We start from the raw sequence: 14,382 nt of genomic DNA, 5'->3' as shown, positions 1-14,382 counted from the left end.
TTGAGAATCGGGAAAGCAAGGGAAAGCGGATAGCGTTCGCTTTCAAATAGGTCGAACCATTTCGGAACAAAGCTTGCAGCGTGAAGCTTGTTTTTTTTTTTCTTCACGTGTAATATAAAAAAACTGTTTCCAATGTACCATGTTGGCGGACGTATTGTGCGTACGTGAGCCGCTGGGCGCAGGAGCAAATGTGCGGTAGTGCGCTATGAAATCGGTGCTTATTTCCCATAAAACGCTAGGAAGAAGAGGGGAGGGTGTTAAGTTCGGGCTCCGCATGTAATTAATGAAGGCCGCCGGTGGCCCATGTATTGGCGTCACCTCCGCTGGTAGCTACGATCAAGTGTCCCTTTCATGTAGCCGCACGAACGTCAAGTTCGGAGCCGCGGAGAGCGTGTGTTGTGCCCGTCCTTTTGTGTGTCAAAGGACGGGGGCGATTAGCCTGCGTCGCAGGTGGCTGGGTCATTCGGCATAACAAGCTGACGGGAAGCCAGGTTATCGTATCTCTTAGTGTTGAAAGCGCGCGCGGTGTAAGTTTGGAAATCTTCGACTCCGGCGGCGGCGTGGGTCGTTGACGGGTCAATCGCCTCGGAGACCTCCGAGTGGGCCTGAAGCGCGTCTTCCGGTGGGACTGGCGGCAGGCCGCGGCGCCCTTCGTCTGGGAGGGAATTAGCAACCTTCAGTGTCCTGCGCGTCGCGGGACAATGGGAGCGTCGCGGGAGGCGCCGCGCGGAGGGAGGTCAGCCGCGCGAGGACCGCTCCGGGCCCTCGGCTTGGCTGTTGTTTGTGCAGATGCCGCCCGCTGAACGTAATGGATGGTTCACTTTAGGCCGCAGATGTCCTGTATTTTCTGGCCGGGTGTAACAGCGTGCGTATGAAACGCACTTTGAGTGCATAAGAGAGAGAGGGTTGGGTCACGTGACCGCAGGTGGGGACACATGTGTGATTGGCTGGTTCCTGTGGCCAATCAATGGGTTGAGTGCATAAGAGAGAGAGGGTTGGGTCACGTGACCGCAGGTGGGGACACATGTGTTATTGGCTGGTTCCTGTGGCCAATCAATGGGTTTCTATTAATTGTTTAAAGGGTTTTTCTCTCTTTCTTGAACGCCCCCTTTTTGGAGGCGGGGTTTTTGCTATCAAAACCGGCGTGTTGGGTTTTTGTCGAGGGTCGGTCGAGAGGGGATCTAGTTTAGTATAGATCTCGGCCGAACAGGCTGCTGCTGTCAGAGTGACAATGTAGCCGTCACTCTGACCTGATGTAAAGTTGGAGTTTTGTAAATAATGTAAATAAACCTAATATCTAGCAAGGAAGGCAGTCCTCATCCCTCACCCGCTCCAAGCATCGGTCGTCGGTCATCGGAGCGAGTCGAGATCGTCCTCTCGGCTCGCACATAAAAAAAACATCACTATTTCGTCTCCATCAGTTCGCCAAGAAGATGGAGAGGCGAAATTTAACTGAGGGGTATTACAGAAAGTGAAGGGGGAAGCATCGCCCAGCTTGTACAGTATGAGCGTGCTCCTAAATCAATCATTGGGCTTCTTTTGTACCCTACAGGCGCCAGCGCGGCGGCAGTGCCAACAAGAGACCCCTCCCTCCTCCCCTCCTTTCAGGCGCCAGGTGTGCGGTTACTTAAGTCTTACATCCAGCATGGGGAAGCAGAAGTCGCCATCAAAGCTCTACTTGCTGTCTCGAGAATTATTTATTATATTTTTGTCGGTTGCAGTAGCGACTGTTCAGGAGACGGAGAGCTTCTTCTTTGTAGCTTTCCTCTTTAGCCGTACGGCTGCATTCAGGTGTATGTCAAACTTTCATTCATAGAAACTTACTCCACCTTGGGGATATCCCCTAAATCTGGTCGATTAACACCTGTTCTTCACTTCGAGTTGTTGATCAATTCGCTCTCGCGCTACAAACTGCTAGCCTCCTGGTTAGCTCAGTTGGTAGAGCGACTGCTCCGGTTAAACGGTGGTCCCGGGTTCAAATCCTGGACCGAGACGAATTTTTCTTCAACTGCGAAGTTTCTGAGAAAGCTGCACAGCTTTCCTTTGTAGCCGTATGGCTGCATTCAAGTAAATGTCAAGCTTTCCTTCATTGAAACTTACTCCACCTTGGGAATTTCCCCTAAATCTGGTCGATTAAGAGCTTCTTCTATATGGTGAGAGGTTCGTTTGTGCCACGAGCTGTTCCCTGATTTTGCAGACGCTCCCTAGAACAGAGCGAACGAGGCCTTTATTCGGCCGCTAATTGCCGCGTCGGAGCTGGGAGGCGCAGCCGTGGCCGCAGTTCCTATTTCATGGGCTCTCCTGTTTCGGGTGGATCCCCGAACCAATATTTTAGGCCTTCGTCGACGCTTCTTCGGGCAAAGGCGTCCATGTGTCTAGACAGGAGGGACAGTATTGCAAACGTTCCTGGGGGAGAACTGGGGAGCGCGAGGTGAGATGGGGCGTAAGCTGATATGTGGAAGTTTGCAATGAACATAAGCACGGCGTCAGCGTCCCGCTGACGGGAAGGATGGATGCGAGTCGCCGAAGGTTCCAGAAGCAAAAAACAAAAGTTGAGGGGGGGGGGCGGAAACAGCTCGCAGCCGGGGCGGATGCGCCGCCAAGGTAAAAAATCACAAGGCCCAGGTAGTGGGAGAGAACGGGGGAGGGGGGATGCCTCCGCGGTAGTTCCCCACCACGCATACCAACGGCTGAGAGCTGCGGTTATTACGCGGAGAATCGCGACGAATGTCGTAGCAGCGCTGTATATAAGGGCAGAATTGTAGTAGGGTCGCTGCTTATATATATACCATGCTTGAAACCAGCCAATCGATTTTAACAGTACTGTGTTTGATAAATTGAAGGCTCCGGTTTTCTGATGTTTGAACTTGGGCTGGTGGGTTCTTTTGCGTGTTTATGCATATTTTGACAAAAACCGCGCGCAGAAGAAAAAAGTACATGTACTTTATTTTGGGAAAATACATGTAATTCCATTCCCATTCTATTACGGGCAAAATGCACTTAATTCCATTCCCATTCCATTCATTCAAGTATTGTCGCCATTGCATTCCCATTCCATTCCGTGGTCACGAAAATGTGGAATGATTCCGGATTCATTCCGATTCCGGTCTGGTAACTCCGCAACACTGAAATGTACTCCCGAAATTTCAATTATCTAGGCCTAGCTATCTTGGCTGGGCGTTGATGCGTGAGTGAGTGAGTGAGTGAGTGAGTGAGTGAGTGAGTGAGTGAGTGAGTGAGTGAGTGAGTGAGTGAATGAGTGAGTGAGTGAGTGAGTGAGTGAGTGAGTGAGTGAGTGAGTGAGTGAGTGAGCCAGTCAGTCAGTCAGTCAGTCAGTCAGTCAGTCAGTCAGTCAGTCGGGCACTTCTCTTTATAGGTATAGATGGTAAACCAGCTAGCCGATAATTCCACGGTAACCTCACCTGAATCCTGGTGAAAAACATTTAACACGTGCTCACGCTAATTGTATGAGGTGATGCTACACCGGTGGGTCCAACGCTTAACATCCTAGTAGGCCATAGAATGAAACAAAATATATATTTACTCATCTAGCCATTTTATTTCTGTTTGGTCAAACGATTAAGGTTCACCATAACGCGTAGTGAAGGTGCATTTAGGATTAAAGCCTATAGGTTTCTCGTTCTCCTGGCAAACCAGTCGAACGGCAGTTGGGTGCAAGTTATACGAGCACCACAGCAAAGGAACGCTATCAGGTTCACCATCCTCCATCGAGAGCCAGAGGGCCCCTTTCGTCATCGAGACTGGCGCGAACGGACACAGCGACTTTCCCCGTTACCACAGGAGCACATCCCTGAAGGGGAGCCGCCGGTAGAGCAGTGTAAGTCGCACCTGCTGGTCCATCTCTGCTCACGCATCAAATCCACGGGGGGCGAGCAGTGGGTGATCGTACACCATAAACTAATCTCGCTGCGCCACATCCACTAGCACTCGATCCAAACCCATGAACTGCAGGCGATCCGCATGTGTATCAACCGAGCACTCGTGCCAATGGCGGATACTTTGCCTACTCGCAGAGAAGCAGGCTTCGCTCCTCTGTGGCGAATCTCCGCTAGAGATGTAGTTCAACACCACCTTCTCTCACGGCAGGGGTGGTACTTCAAACTAAATTTGCCAGAGTCAATAAGGATATTTGTTCCTCGTGATTACCACCCCTACTACGGCCGGCCAACATGCCTCGCAGTTTTGGATGACCCTTATTAGTCTAACTTCACCCCCTTTCGGAGGATCCGCCGTCTCTCAGCGGGAACCTCGAGGAAGGAAGGGCCACCCGGGGAGACAGTTCTGCAGAACTCCCCGTAACTCTACACCCTGGCGCCCAAGTGATTGGGTTACAACGACTCATGATTTCACTCGGCCGCCGACCATAACGCATTGGTGGCCTTTTCCCCGCATCCGGTTACAGGGGCTCGCGACACTCCCCGGCCCTACGGCAACCATACGTGATAACTGTACAACGTGGGTGTAGTGGTCACCCGGGAAGCCGGCCCTGCGGAATTTCCCGTAACTCTGCACCCTAGCCCCCAGGAAATTGGATTGCAAGGGCTCATCACTTCCCTCGGCTGCCCATCAACTCGCATTGTGGGCCCCTCCGTTACAGGGGTTCGCAAAATCATCGGCCCCATGATTCTGTAAAATGAACAGTACGACATGGGTGCAGTAGTTACCGCGCAACACTGAACCCCGGCCTCCTCTCACGCTGTATTACAGGGGCGCGTTAGTTCCCCTAGCCAACGGGTGTTCACACTTCCCAAGCTTCCGCAAGGGAGACGAGAGAGTGATAGTTACTCCCGCTGAAGTTGATGCATTTTTGAAGCCGCACCATTCTATAGGGGCGATTTCCCGTACAAGCCGGGTCAACTATATATACCCAAGCAATGTAGTGCAATGCAAGGGCACTTGCCGGCATGTGCCGCACAGCCATCGTGGGCTTTCCGCGTCGTTATTTTTTTTATTCACTCATGCAAAACACAATGCTAGTCTATAATCAATACTGTTGTACTTCTTTAATTTAAGCTAGGGGTTTCTTTCAACTCTACACATCAAGATTAGCGAAGTGCGATTCAATTTCAGTGTCTGCTACGGCTACATGTGCGGTATGATGTGCTTTATTATTCCTCATTTTCTTTTTCTCCTGCGGGAAAATTCGGAACTCAAATGTCGTTCGTTGCCATTAAGCTATTGATTGATTGATTGATTGATTGATTGATTGATTGATTGATTGATTGATTGATTGATTGTGAGGTTTAACGCGCCGACGCTTCACAGGCGATGAGGCGTGCCGTAGTGGAGGGCTCCGGTTTAATTTTGACCACCTGGGGATCTCTAACGTGCGCCAAAATCTCGACACACGCGCGTTTTTGCTTTTCGTCTCCATCAGAAAAGCGGCCGCCGAGGCCGGGAATCGAGCCCGCGTCCACCAGTTAATCTGTGGGATTTATAAGGCTATTTATTATCTGCAAAGGGGTCAACGTTTCGTTAGCACGCGCTTAACTGTCACATCGTTCCCCAAAATAAAATTGGTTCAATCATAATAATTTATATCATCATCTTTACCATAAACAGCCCACTTGTGTGCACTAGTACTCGCAAAAAGGCCTCTTCTATGCTCCCTGGGCCGCTCCTATCCTGCAATGCCCTAGTCTATTCTTTGCATCCGATTTTTCTCATTCATCCCTCTGTACAGCTATTGATCCTCTTCTACTACTGGGATGGTCAACGTGCTTGTCAGTTCTAAGCCCAACATGTGCAGCCCGTCCACTCATTGCTGTTCATTTGAGCTATGAAGACTTCCCAATGAGTTCGTCCTCTAATACGAGACGCTCGTTTCCCATTCATACACGCTACTCCCATCTTTCTTCCCATTTCTTGTTCGGGTGATTTGGGTTTCTTCACGTACGTCGCCATGTTTGTGTCCCATCATAAGTCATCATTGGAATAATGCATCAGCTGTATACGTTTCTTTTCAGAGATGGGGGGGCCATAGTCTTCACCATTTCGTCGTTCTTGCCCCATGCCTCCATTACATAATAATTCTAAGCCAGAATTTTTTTCATTGTTCGAATCACCGCTAATTACTTTTACAAGACAGTTACATTTACCCACCTCTCCATGTATTTCACTACTTGATTCCTGGGACACCAAGCGTACAGGAAACGCTATTTATGTTTCCAACAACCGAATCTGAAGTGGTATCAATGTTTTCAAACCTCCGATCAAGTAAATCCAGGGATAAAGACGGTTTTCAAATTCAACCGTTTAAATTTGTAATAGACCTGTTGGCCCGACACTGGTACATATCTATAACCTATGTCTCAGTACTGGCGTCTTCCCAAAACAAAAGCAAATTGCAAAGGTAATGCCCTACACAAAAGTGGTTCTGTTTCTGACTTTTCTAACTACAGACCGGTATCTATTCTTCCAGTATTATCTAAAGCACCAGAGAAAATTATAAATTGCAGGTTATCTAACTTTTTAAGTAAGCACTCTGTGCTTTTCGATTGCCAGTTCGGATTTAGAAAAGAGAGATCCACTGAAATGGCATTAACGAAACAAAAAGAAATTATAATAAACGCATTTGAAGAAACGCTCCTTGTTGTCGGCATATACGTAGATTTATCCAAGGCATTTTACCTGATTGATCACTATGTCTTATTTCACAAGCTAGGTCACTATGGAATTCGGGGAATTGGCCCTGCTTTAATACAGTCATACCTAATGTACCGTAGGCAAATGGTGTGTTTTAATGAAACCTTGTCAGACGATGGGTCCATCACGTCTGGTGTACCACAGGGCAGCATCATGGGGCCTTTGTTGTTTCTGGTATATCTAAATGATATTTTTGATATCCCTTTTCTAGTTCATCTCCGCAGCTTACGCTGATGATATTACAATGCTTGCCACAGGAAACACACTAGCTGAGTTATCACTCTGTGGCAACCAATTTTTGAAATATTTGCGTTGCTGGTGCAGTAGAAATCGTCTTAAGGTTAATACATATAAAACGAAAGCTCTGATATATAGAACAAAAAATAGGGTAGTAAGTGGTGACATTGAATTGCTTTTGGGAAATGACGATTGACATCGTGTCCAGTATAAAATCTCTCGGTGTCGTATTCTCTGAGACGCTGAATTGGGATATGCAGGTTGACAGTGTTAGGGCTAAAATGAACAAATGAAATGGCTTGTTATGTAAACATAGGTTAACACTTCCCACACAAGTTAAACTGCTCATTTACAACGCATATATTGTACCTGTGATCACTTATTGCCACACGGTTTGGGGAACGACGACGAAGTCTAATAAACAACGCCTTCTTGTTGCGCAAAAAAGAGCAATAAGGCTGATAGCTAATATACCGTGGAATGCTCACACAGAAGAATACTTCAGGCAGTATAATATCCTTAGAGTAACTACGCGCCTGGTTCGAAGCCTGCGGGCCCCACCAAGTCAACTGCACCCCTTTAGCTCAATTGCACTCAGCACGAACACGACTGACCTACACGTCGCTAACGCCTTCTGTAAGAAAATTACCACGGCGCCGACACCTGTACCACCATCATCTTCGCCCCAGAGCGAGGATTCCCCAGCGATGTCGTGTGCCATGGACGTTCCATTCTCAATGGCAGAACTGCTGGCTGCACTGGCCTCCATCAAAAAATCCACGTGCCCAGGTCCGGACGACGTCAGCTATACAACCCTTTCGCATTTAGGCGAAAAGGGGAAAGGCTGCCTTCTAAACGTTCTTAACCGCTCATGGGAGATCGGCCGACTAGAGCCGAAATGGAAACACGCCCGCATTGCGCCAGTTCTAAAGCCAGGGAAAATTCCAACGGCCATAGAGAGTCTTACCGTCCCATAGCCCTCCTGAGCTGTGTCGGCAAACTGATGGAGAAGATGGTGCTGTATCGCTTGGACTGGGATTCGACAGTCAGAAATGTATACCGCCACAGATGTCTGGCTTCCGCAAGGGCCTTAGCAGCATCGATAATGCCATTGCCCTTGCAACCAGCATAAAACAAGCTAAATATCGGCGGAACATCATCATTGCCGTATTCCTGGACATCAAATCAGCCTATGAATGCATAGCGCATGATGCTATTCGCTCGGCGATGAAGTCTTCAGGAATAGGAGGCCGCATGTATGCATGGCTATCAGACTATCTCGCCGATAGGTATGTATACATGTCAACACAAAGCCGCGACTCAGCACTGTACAGAGTGACTCGAGGTGTTCCCCAGGGCGGGGTGATAAGCCCCACGCTGTTCAACATCTCCATTATAGGCCTGGAAAAATGCTTTCCGCAGTCGGTTGAAATCTCCTTGTACGCGGACGACATCTGCATATGGAGCTCTGGCCGTAACAGACGTGTGCTACGGTCGAGACTTCAGCGAGCAATCAACTCCATTGCATCGTTATTGGCAGCAAGAGGAATGGAAATTTCGGCAAGCAAATGTGCTGCGTTGGCTTTTACGAAGCGGGACCTCACGCACTACTGGCTCACTGTTGGCGGCACTGACATCCCATACCTTCCCAGCTATAGGTTTCTGGGGGTGACATTCGACAGGTCACTCACCTGGTCACCTCATGTCCGTCATCTTAAGGAGAAGCTTACCTCAATCGCCCGTATATTCAGTATGCTCTCCAGAAACTCCGGCGGTTGCTCCGTTAACTTTCTCCTTCGGCTCTACGAAGCGCTCTGCGTTGGCCTCATACGCTACAGCATCGCCATTTTGGGTCCCCTTTCTAAAGGAACTATCAAGGCCCTAGAGTCCATGCAAGCACAGATCTCGAGGACTTGCATTGGTGTTCCGAAAACTACCTCAACTGTTGGAACATTGACGGAATGCCGACGTCTGTCACCCTTGGCTCTCGGCACGCAGGAGCTTCTCCGCGTGCGACTGCGTATTGTGGCCAGGCAATGTGACCACCCTTTAGCGCCAAGTTCGGTCCCTGAAGTGTGCGACTTCCTGCCGCAGCATTACCAGCCGCCATCACTTCATCTCCACCCGCCCGGGATGTTCCCGCCCATGAAAATAGTGACCACGGTGCCCGGAATTACACGCAAGGAGCATATTCCACCTGCCGTTATACGGTTTTTTGCTCTTGAATATATGTACAACACATACGGAGGTCATATACATCTGTACACTGATGGATCGGTGTCATCCACATCATCCACTGTCGCAGTGTGGATACCTTCGTCCCGCACCACTCTCAGTGCCATGCTCAGCCACAAAACATCATCTACGGCTACCGAACTTGCAGCTCTGCGGATGGCCTTGGCTCACATCATCGAGCAGCCGGCACGCGCGTGGGCCATCTTCACGGACTCTCGGGCTGCACTGCAATGTCTGGCGTCTTTCCCCAAAGATCAGCTTGTGCTTGATGTACAAGCTTTACATCTTCAAGCTCTGCAAGAGCATCATCAAATAGCACTTCAGTGGCTCCCTGCCCATTGCGGGATAACTGGAAATGTGAAGGCGGACGTTGCAGCATCCACAGCGCATGACCAACGCGGATCAAAAATACCGGTGCCATTTTCTGGCAAAGATGCTTCAGTCCTTGCATCCAGTGTGGCATGTAGCATGCAGCGATCGCTTTGGGCAGACGCATCCCGCCATTACGCGCCCCTCTACTCTATCGCCCCGCATTGTAATTTTAAGATGCCACCTGGACTATCCAAGCATGATGAAGCAGTATTGCACCGCATGCGGTTGAACGTCGCCTACACGCGATACTACTGCTACAAACCTAACCAGTCTTCCTCGCCTCTGTGCCCACAGTGTGGTGTGCGTGAAGACCTCCAACACCTAATATGTGACTGTGTGCGCTTTACTACACAAAGAGTGTCTCTCGCAGTGTCCCTGGGCCGGCCGCTGTCCGCAAAACTAGAACTGAGGGACGTATTAGGTCCTTGGAACTCTTCCAAACGTGCCGCTCGTTCAACGAAAGCCTTATTGGCATACCTAAAAGACACAAGTCTTGATCAGGCTTTGTAATTAGTTAAAATCATATGTATTCCTCTTCATCATTATAATCATCATCGTCATCGCATTCATCTGGCGTAGCAAGCCAGACATCTTAGCTGGGCTGACATCGCCAGTCTTCATTAAAGATTGTTCTCTCTCTCTCTCTCTACCCTGTATACATATAGGCTACTTTGCATTTACAAAACTGCTGCAACAATGAACAATGCCTTCATGATAACAATCTTTAAGCTAGTGCATCATGAACCTACTTATAATACACGTCACTCTATTCCATGGATCCTACCACTAAGCCGCACCAAATACCGCACACAGTCTTTATCTTGGAATCTACCCAAATACTTAAATATTCTCGATGGTAATAACTTTAATATTCGAATGTTTCCTACAACAACTTTCATAGAATTGATGCATCTTTTTCAGTCTTCGACCGCATAGCCTCATCTAAGTAGCAATTTTACAATGAAATGTCCCGATGTATTATTTTCGCTGTATTTTTCTTGCCTTTGAAATAAAAATTGTGTAATGGTACTTGTGTGGAATTGTGTACTTGTATATATTTAGAATTGTATAACAATGTTCTTACCGATTTGAATTTCTGTAGTTGTGAATATTTTTCAAATTGTCGCGTTGCGTTTGTGCTCTAACCACATAACTGCTAAGTGGGGCGTTAGGGGTCTTCAAGCTGCACATGGCAGCTTCTTCCCTTCCGTCCTCTTTCATTGTGTACTTTGTGTACTTTGTGTACTTTGTTTGAAAGAAATAAAACATATCATATCATATCATATCTTATCATACTTACACTAAAGGTGAGGCTTTCTGCGTGTATCTTTAACATTACTTTCGATTGATTCATTTTTATCCGAAATTCGACTGGAGAGCTTTCTGTTTACAGCTCCAGCATTTTTGCAGTCGTCCTCCTGCTTCCCTGAAAAAAGATAATGTCGTACGCAAATCTCGAGTGGCTCAGGTGTTCTTTCTCCCTTCACGTGCATCCTTGACTTCTCCCATTTACTATACCTGAATACCCCTGCAGTCCGAGAACAACTTCGGAGCGATAGTCTCCTTCCCTCACTCCCTTCCTGATGGGGAACGTTTCACTATTATTGTCAACGATTATCGCATTCAAGCGATTATCGTACGTCCCCCAGGAGTCTTGTGTGCGTCTTCTCTATTCCCCGGTTCCACAATACATCTGCTACTGGAGCGGTGTAACAGAATCAATTCCCTTTTTCCGTATTCTGCAAATGCACTATAAAGTAATGCAATATTGCACTATCCATATTTCCCTTTTACCTTATTGGCTACCTGATTTTCATCAATTGAAAGCTTTCCCTAAATACAGGCTCTGCTCTCGGTTGTTAGAAACTTAGATAAGCGACCCTTCGGATTATTAGCTGTACACACGACTAAACAAGAAGTAGCTCGTCACAAAACGTTTTGTAATGTGAGCCGAGCTACAAGGACTCAGTGATGAGCTGTAATGCATGATAGCGTACGGTCGTACGGTTACCCGGAGCCTCAGCACAAATACCGCTTGCCTGAGACCTAAGGTGAAGTGCAAATCCTAGCCAAGGAAATCAAGGAGCAGGATGCACTCATCGAGTCCCACGTATCGGACGCACATCTCAGCAAAGATTATTGTGCCTGTGCGTACGACATTAACGTAACATAATAACACATACGCTGAGTGTGTGGAACACAGGTGAATTGGGACTGCAGCTGGTGGATGTGGCTGCTTCACCAGCACGCCGAACCACAGGAAATGTCGAGCGCCTAATCGGTGCCGACTACTGTTTGGAAATAGTGCGTGGGGAAGTCCGCAAGTTGCACAGATACCTGGTGGCAGTGAAAGCATATTTCGGATGGACACTACAAGGCTCCATTCCGCAGTCAGCCTCCGTGGTCACGAGCTATGTTGTTGCTCTCCTCACCGACCACCTCAAGATTGAGCTCTTGGAGAGGCTATCAGAAACGAAAGAGCGCTGGCTATCCCCGCCCAACAAGCGCCGAGCTAGCAGTTTCCCGCCTCGGCCGTCCACCCACACTCGCGCAGTGTGCAACAGCACAACATTCCTGACGCCGCTGCATGGGGAGGGTGCGGTCGGTGCTACATCACACCATTGTCATCCACCTGTGCATTCCGTGCGCAATGATGGGACAGCAAATAGCAATCTGCCGCTTATATAAAAGTCTCTGGTTCGTTCCCGGGTTCTTCAGGTTATATGTCGGCGGATAAGCATACCACATGAAACGGATTTTGGATGGACACTACAAGGCCACATTCTTCAGCCAGACGCCGTAGATACAATTGCTCCTCTCACCGATCACCTCGCGGTTGAGCTCCCGTGACAGGCTCTCGGTAACGGAAGAGCGCTATCTACTACATGACCCAGCGTGTTCTTTACCGACCTGACCGCAACGAAGAGTAGGCTGATGGTTCCGTGAAAATTTCAACGTATATTTTCGTTGCCAGGTAGCAACCATAAAAAAACCGAGGGCCGTTGAGGAGCAGCGGAACCCGCCTCTAATGTGAACATTTTTCCAAAACTCGTAATAGAAAGGTACTGATTTACTTCGCAGCGAAGTGTTAGTGTTACCACGATCGAAATCTTTCGCTTCCGTTGCTTACAAAAACTACACAAAATCTGCAATGCCCTATGCCTAATCACCAGTGAACTGGGCATTGGCCAAATTCGGGTCCTATATGACTGGCAGGGGCCTTCGACAATCACATTGGAAAGAGTGCCTAAAACTTCGCTGCGCATTCGTTTTATAAGATAGCCATGGGCGCTCATATACTGAATAAAAAATCGTCAAGTAGTTGCAAATTCTCTGATGAATAACGTCTATTTGCTTAGAGGTAGATAAACTACTAGTAGAGAATCTTAACTGGAGAATTGAGACCACTCGTAATGATGCAGGAAAGGGATGGTGATGGAGGGAAAGGGGAAATAAACAAATACTTGTAGTTTCTAAAGTCTCAGTTTTCTGAATGAATGGGCCAGTTTTTGGAATCTGTGGTAAGCCGGTCGTGATCTGCTGTTAATGGCTGAGTTGAATGTATCAGCAGTAGGATGAGTACTTCGGTTCAGGTTCGGCGGTTCAATACACCTACATCCGGTGCAGGACCCAATCAAACAACCCGTGCTAGACCTCTTTTAATTGAGCAGGCTGCAATTTCAAATGATAGTTGTGCATCAATTTGTTGTGGATCGCAGTGTGATTGAGGGGATGTGAATGTACGGTGTCTGGCAAAGGCTGAGCACCACAAAACAAGCTGTGCAAGGTACGATGGAATGGTGGAATGGCAGATAGGACATCGCGAAGGGGGGGGGGGGCTAGTGTGGATTATACTACTGTGGATATGTGGATATGTGGGAGAAATTTGTTGATGAATAGTTCGCTTGAGCCGGATGAGGTGTTAGGCGACTGAGGTAGCCAGCTGGAGTTCTTTTAGACAGGCGCGTCGGTCCTTATTGTCCTGGTGGATGCGCATTGCTAGGGAGGGCGAAGGGAACCGCGACAGTTGGTTTAGTGAACTTACGAGGTCAGCGCGGCAGGGTTACTGTATTGCAATGTCTCATGGAAACTAATTTACGTGCAATTCACACACACACAAAAAAAAACGTCAACAGACACACACACTCACGCAAACAGAGAACAACCCCATGCCTACGCATTTACATAAAGATAAATAATGACGAACAATTGGTGAACCATCCTTTTTAGTGGAGTGGATACTGGAATGCGGCAAACGAATTAGGGGAGAATAACGAGCCGATGTAGGGCTGAAATACGAAAATTAGGGGCTAGAATGGACTCGGAAAGCCCGCGACAGGAATGGTTGATGAAAATGTCTAGCAATGTTCTTTGCCCTGCAGTGTTCACGAATGAACTGTCAATGATGATGGTGATGATGATGGTGATACTGCCCCCTAAAATGTCCAACAGCGCCTTTTTGAATGCGACACAGGAAAGCACCTACAACCACCGAAGGTCTCTTAACCTAACTGTGCGCGGACGGAGCGACATCTACATTGCCAGCCTTGAAATTCTGTAGCGAGGGCAAACCCACAACACGTTCTATGCCATGAACCGACATCATCACATGGAAGGCCAGGTGGCTAGTGGTGCAGGGGGCGCTTTACCAGGCAAGTGCAAAGACTGGAATGGCACTCATACGCCTTGTAGTTTGGGGTTCTGTGAGGTGGTGTGGACGTGGGCGCATGGCTATGTCATGGGCAGCTCGAATATGCATGGCGTTGTATCATCATCAGCATAATCATCATCATCATAAGCCTGTCTACGCCCACTGCGGGGCAAAGGCCTCTAGATCTACAACTAACCCTGTCCTATGCTAACTGCGACCAA

Source organism: Haemaphysalis longicornis, unplaced genomic scaffold (assembly GCF_048455015.1).
Source record: "Haemaphysalis longicornis isolate Haplotype H1 unplaced genomic scaffold, Haemaphysalis longicornis Haplotype H1 scaffold_1, whole genome shotgun sequence".
Classification (NCBI taxonomy): Eukaryota; Metazoa; Arthropoda; class Arachnida; order Ixodida; family Ixodidae; genus Haemaphysalis; species Haemaphysalis longicornis.
Note: the sequence above shows the minus strand (reverse complement) of the source record.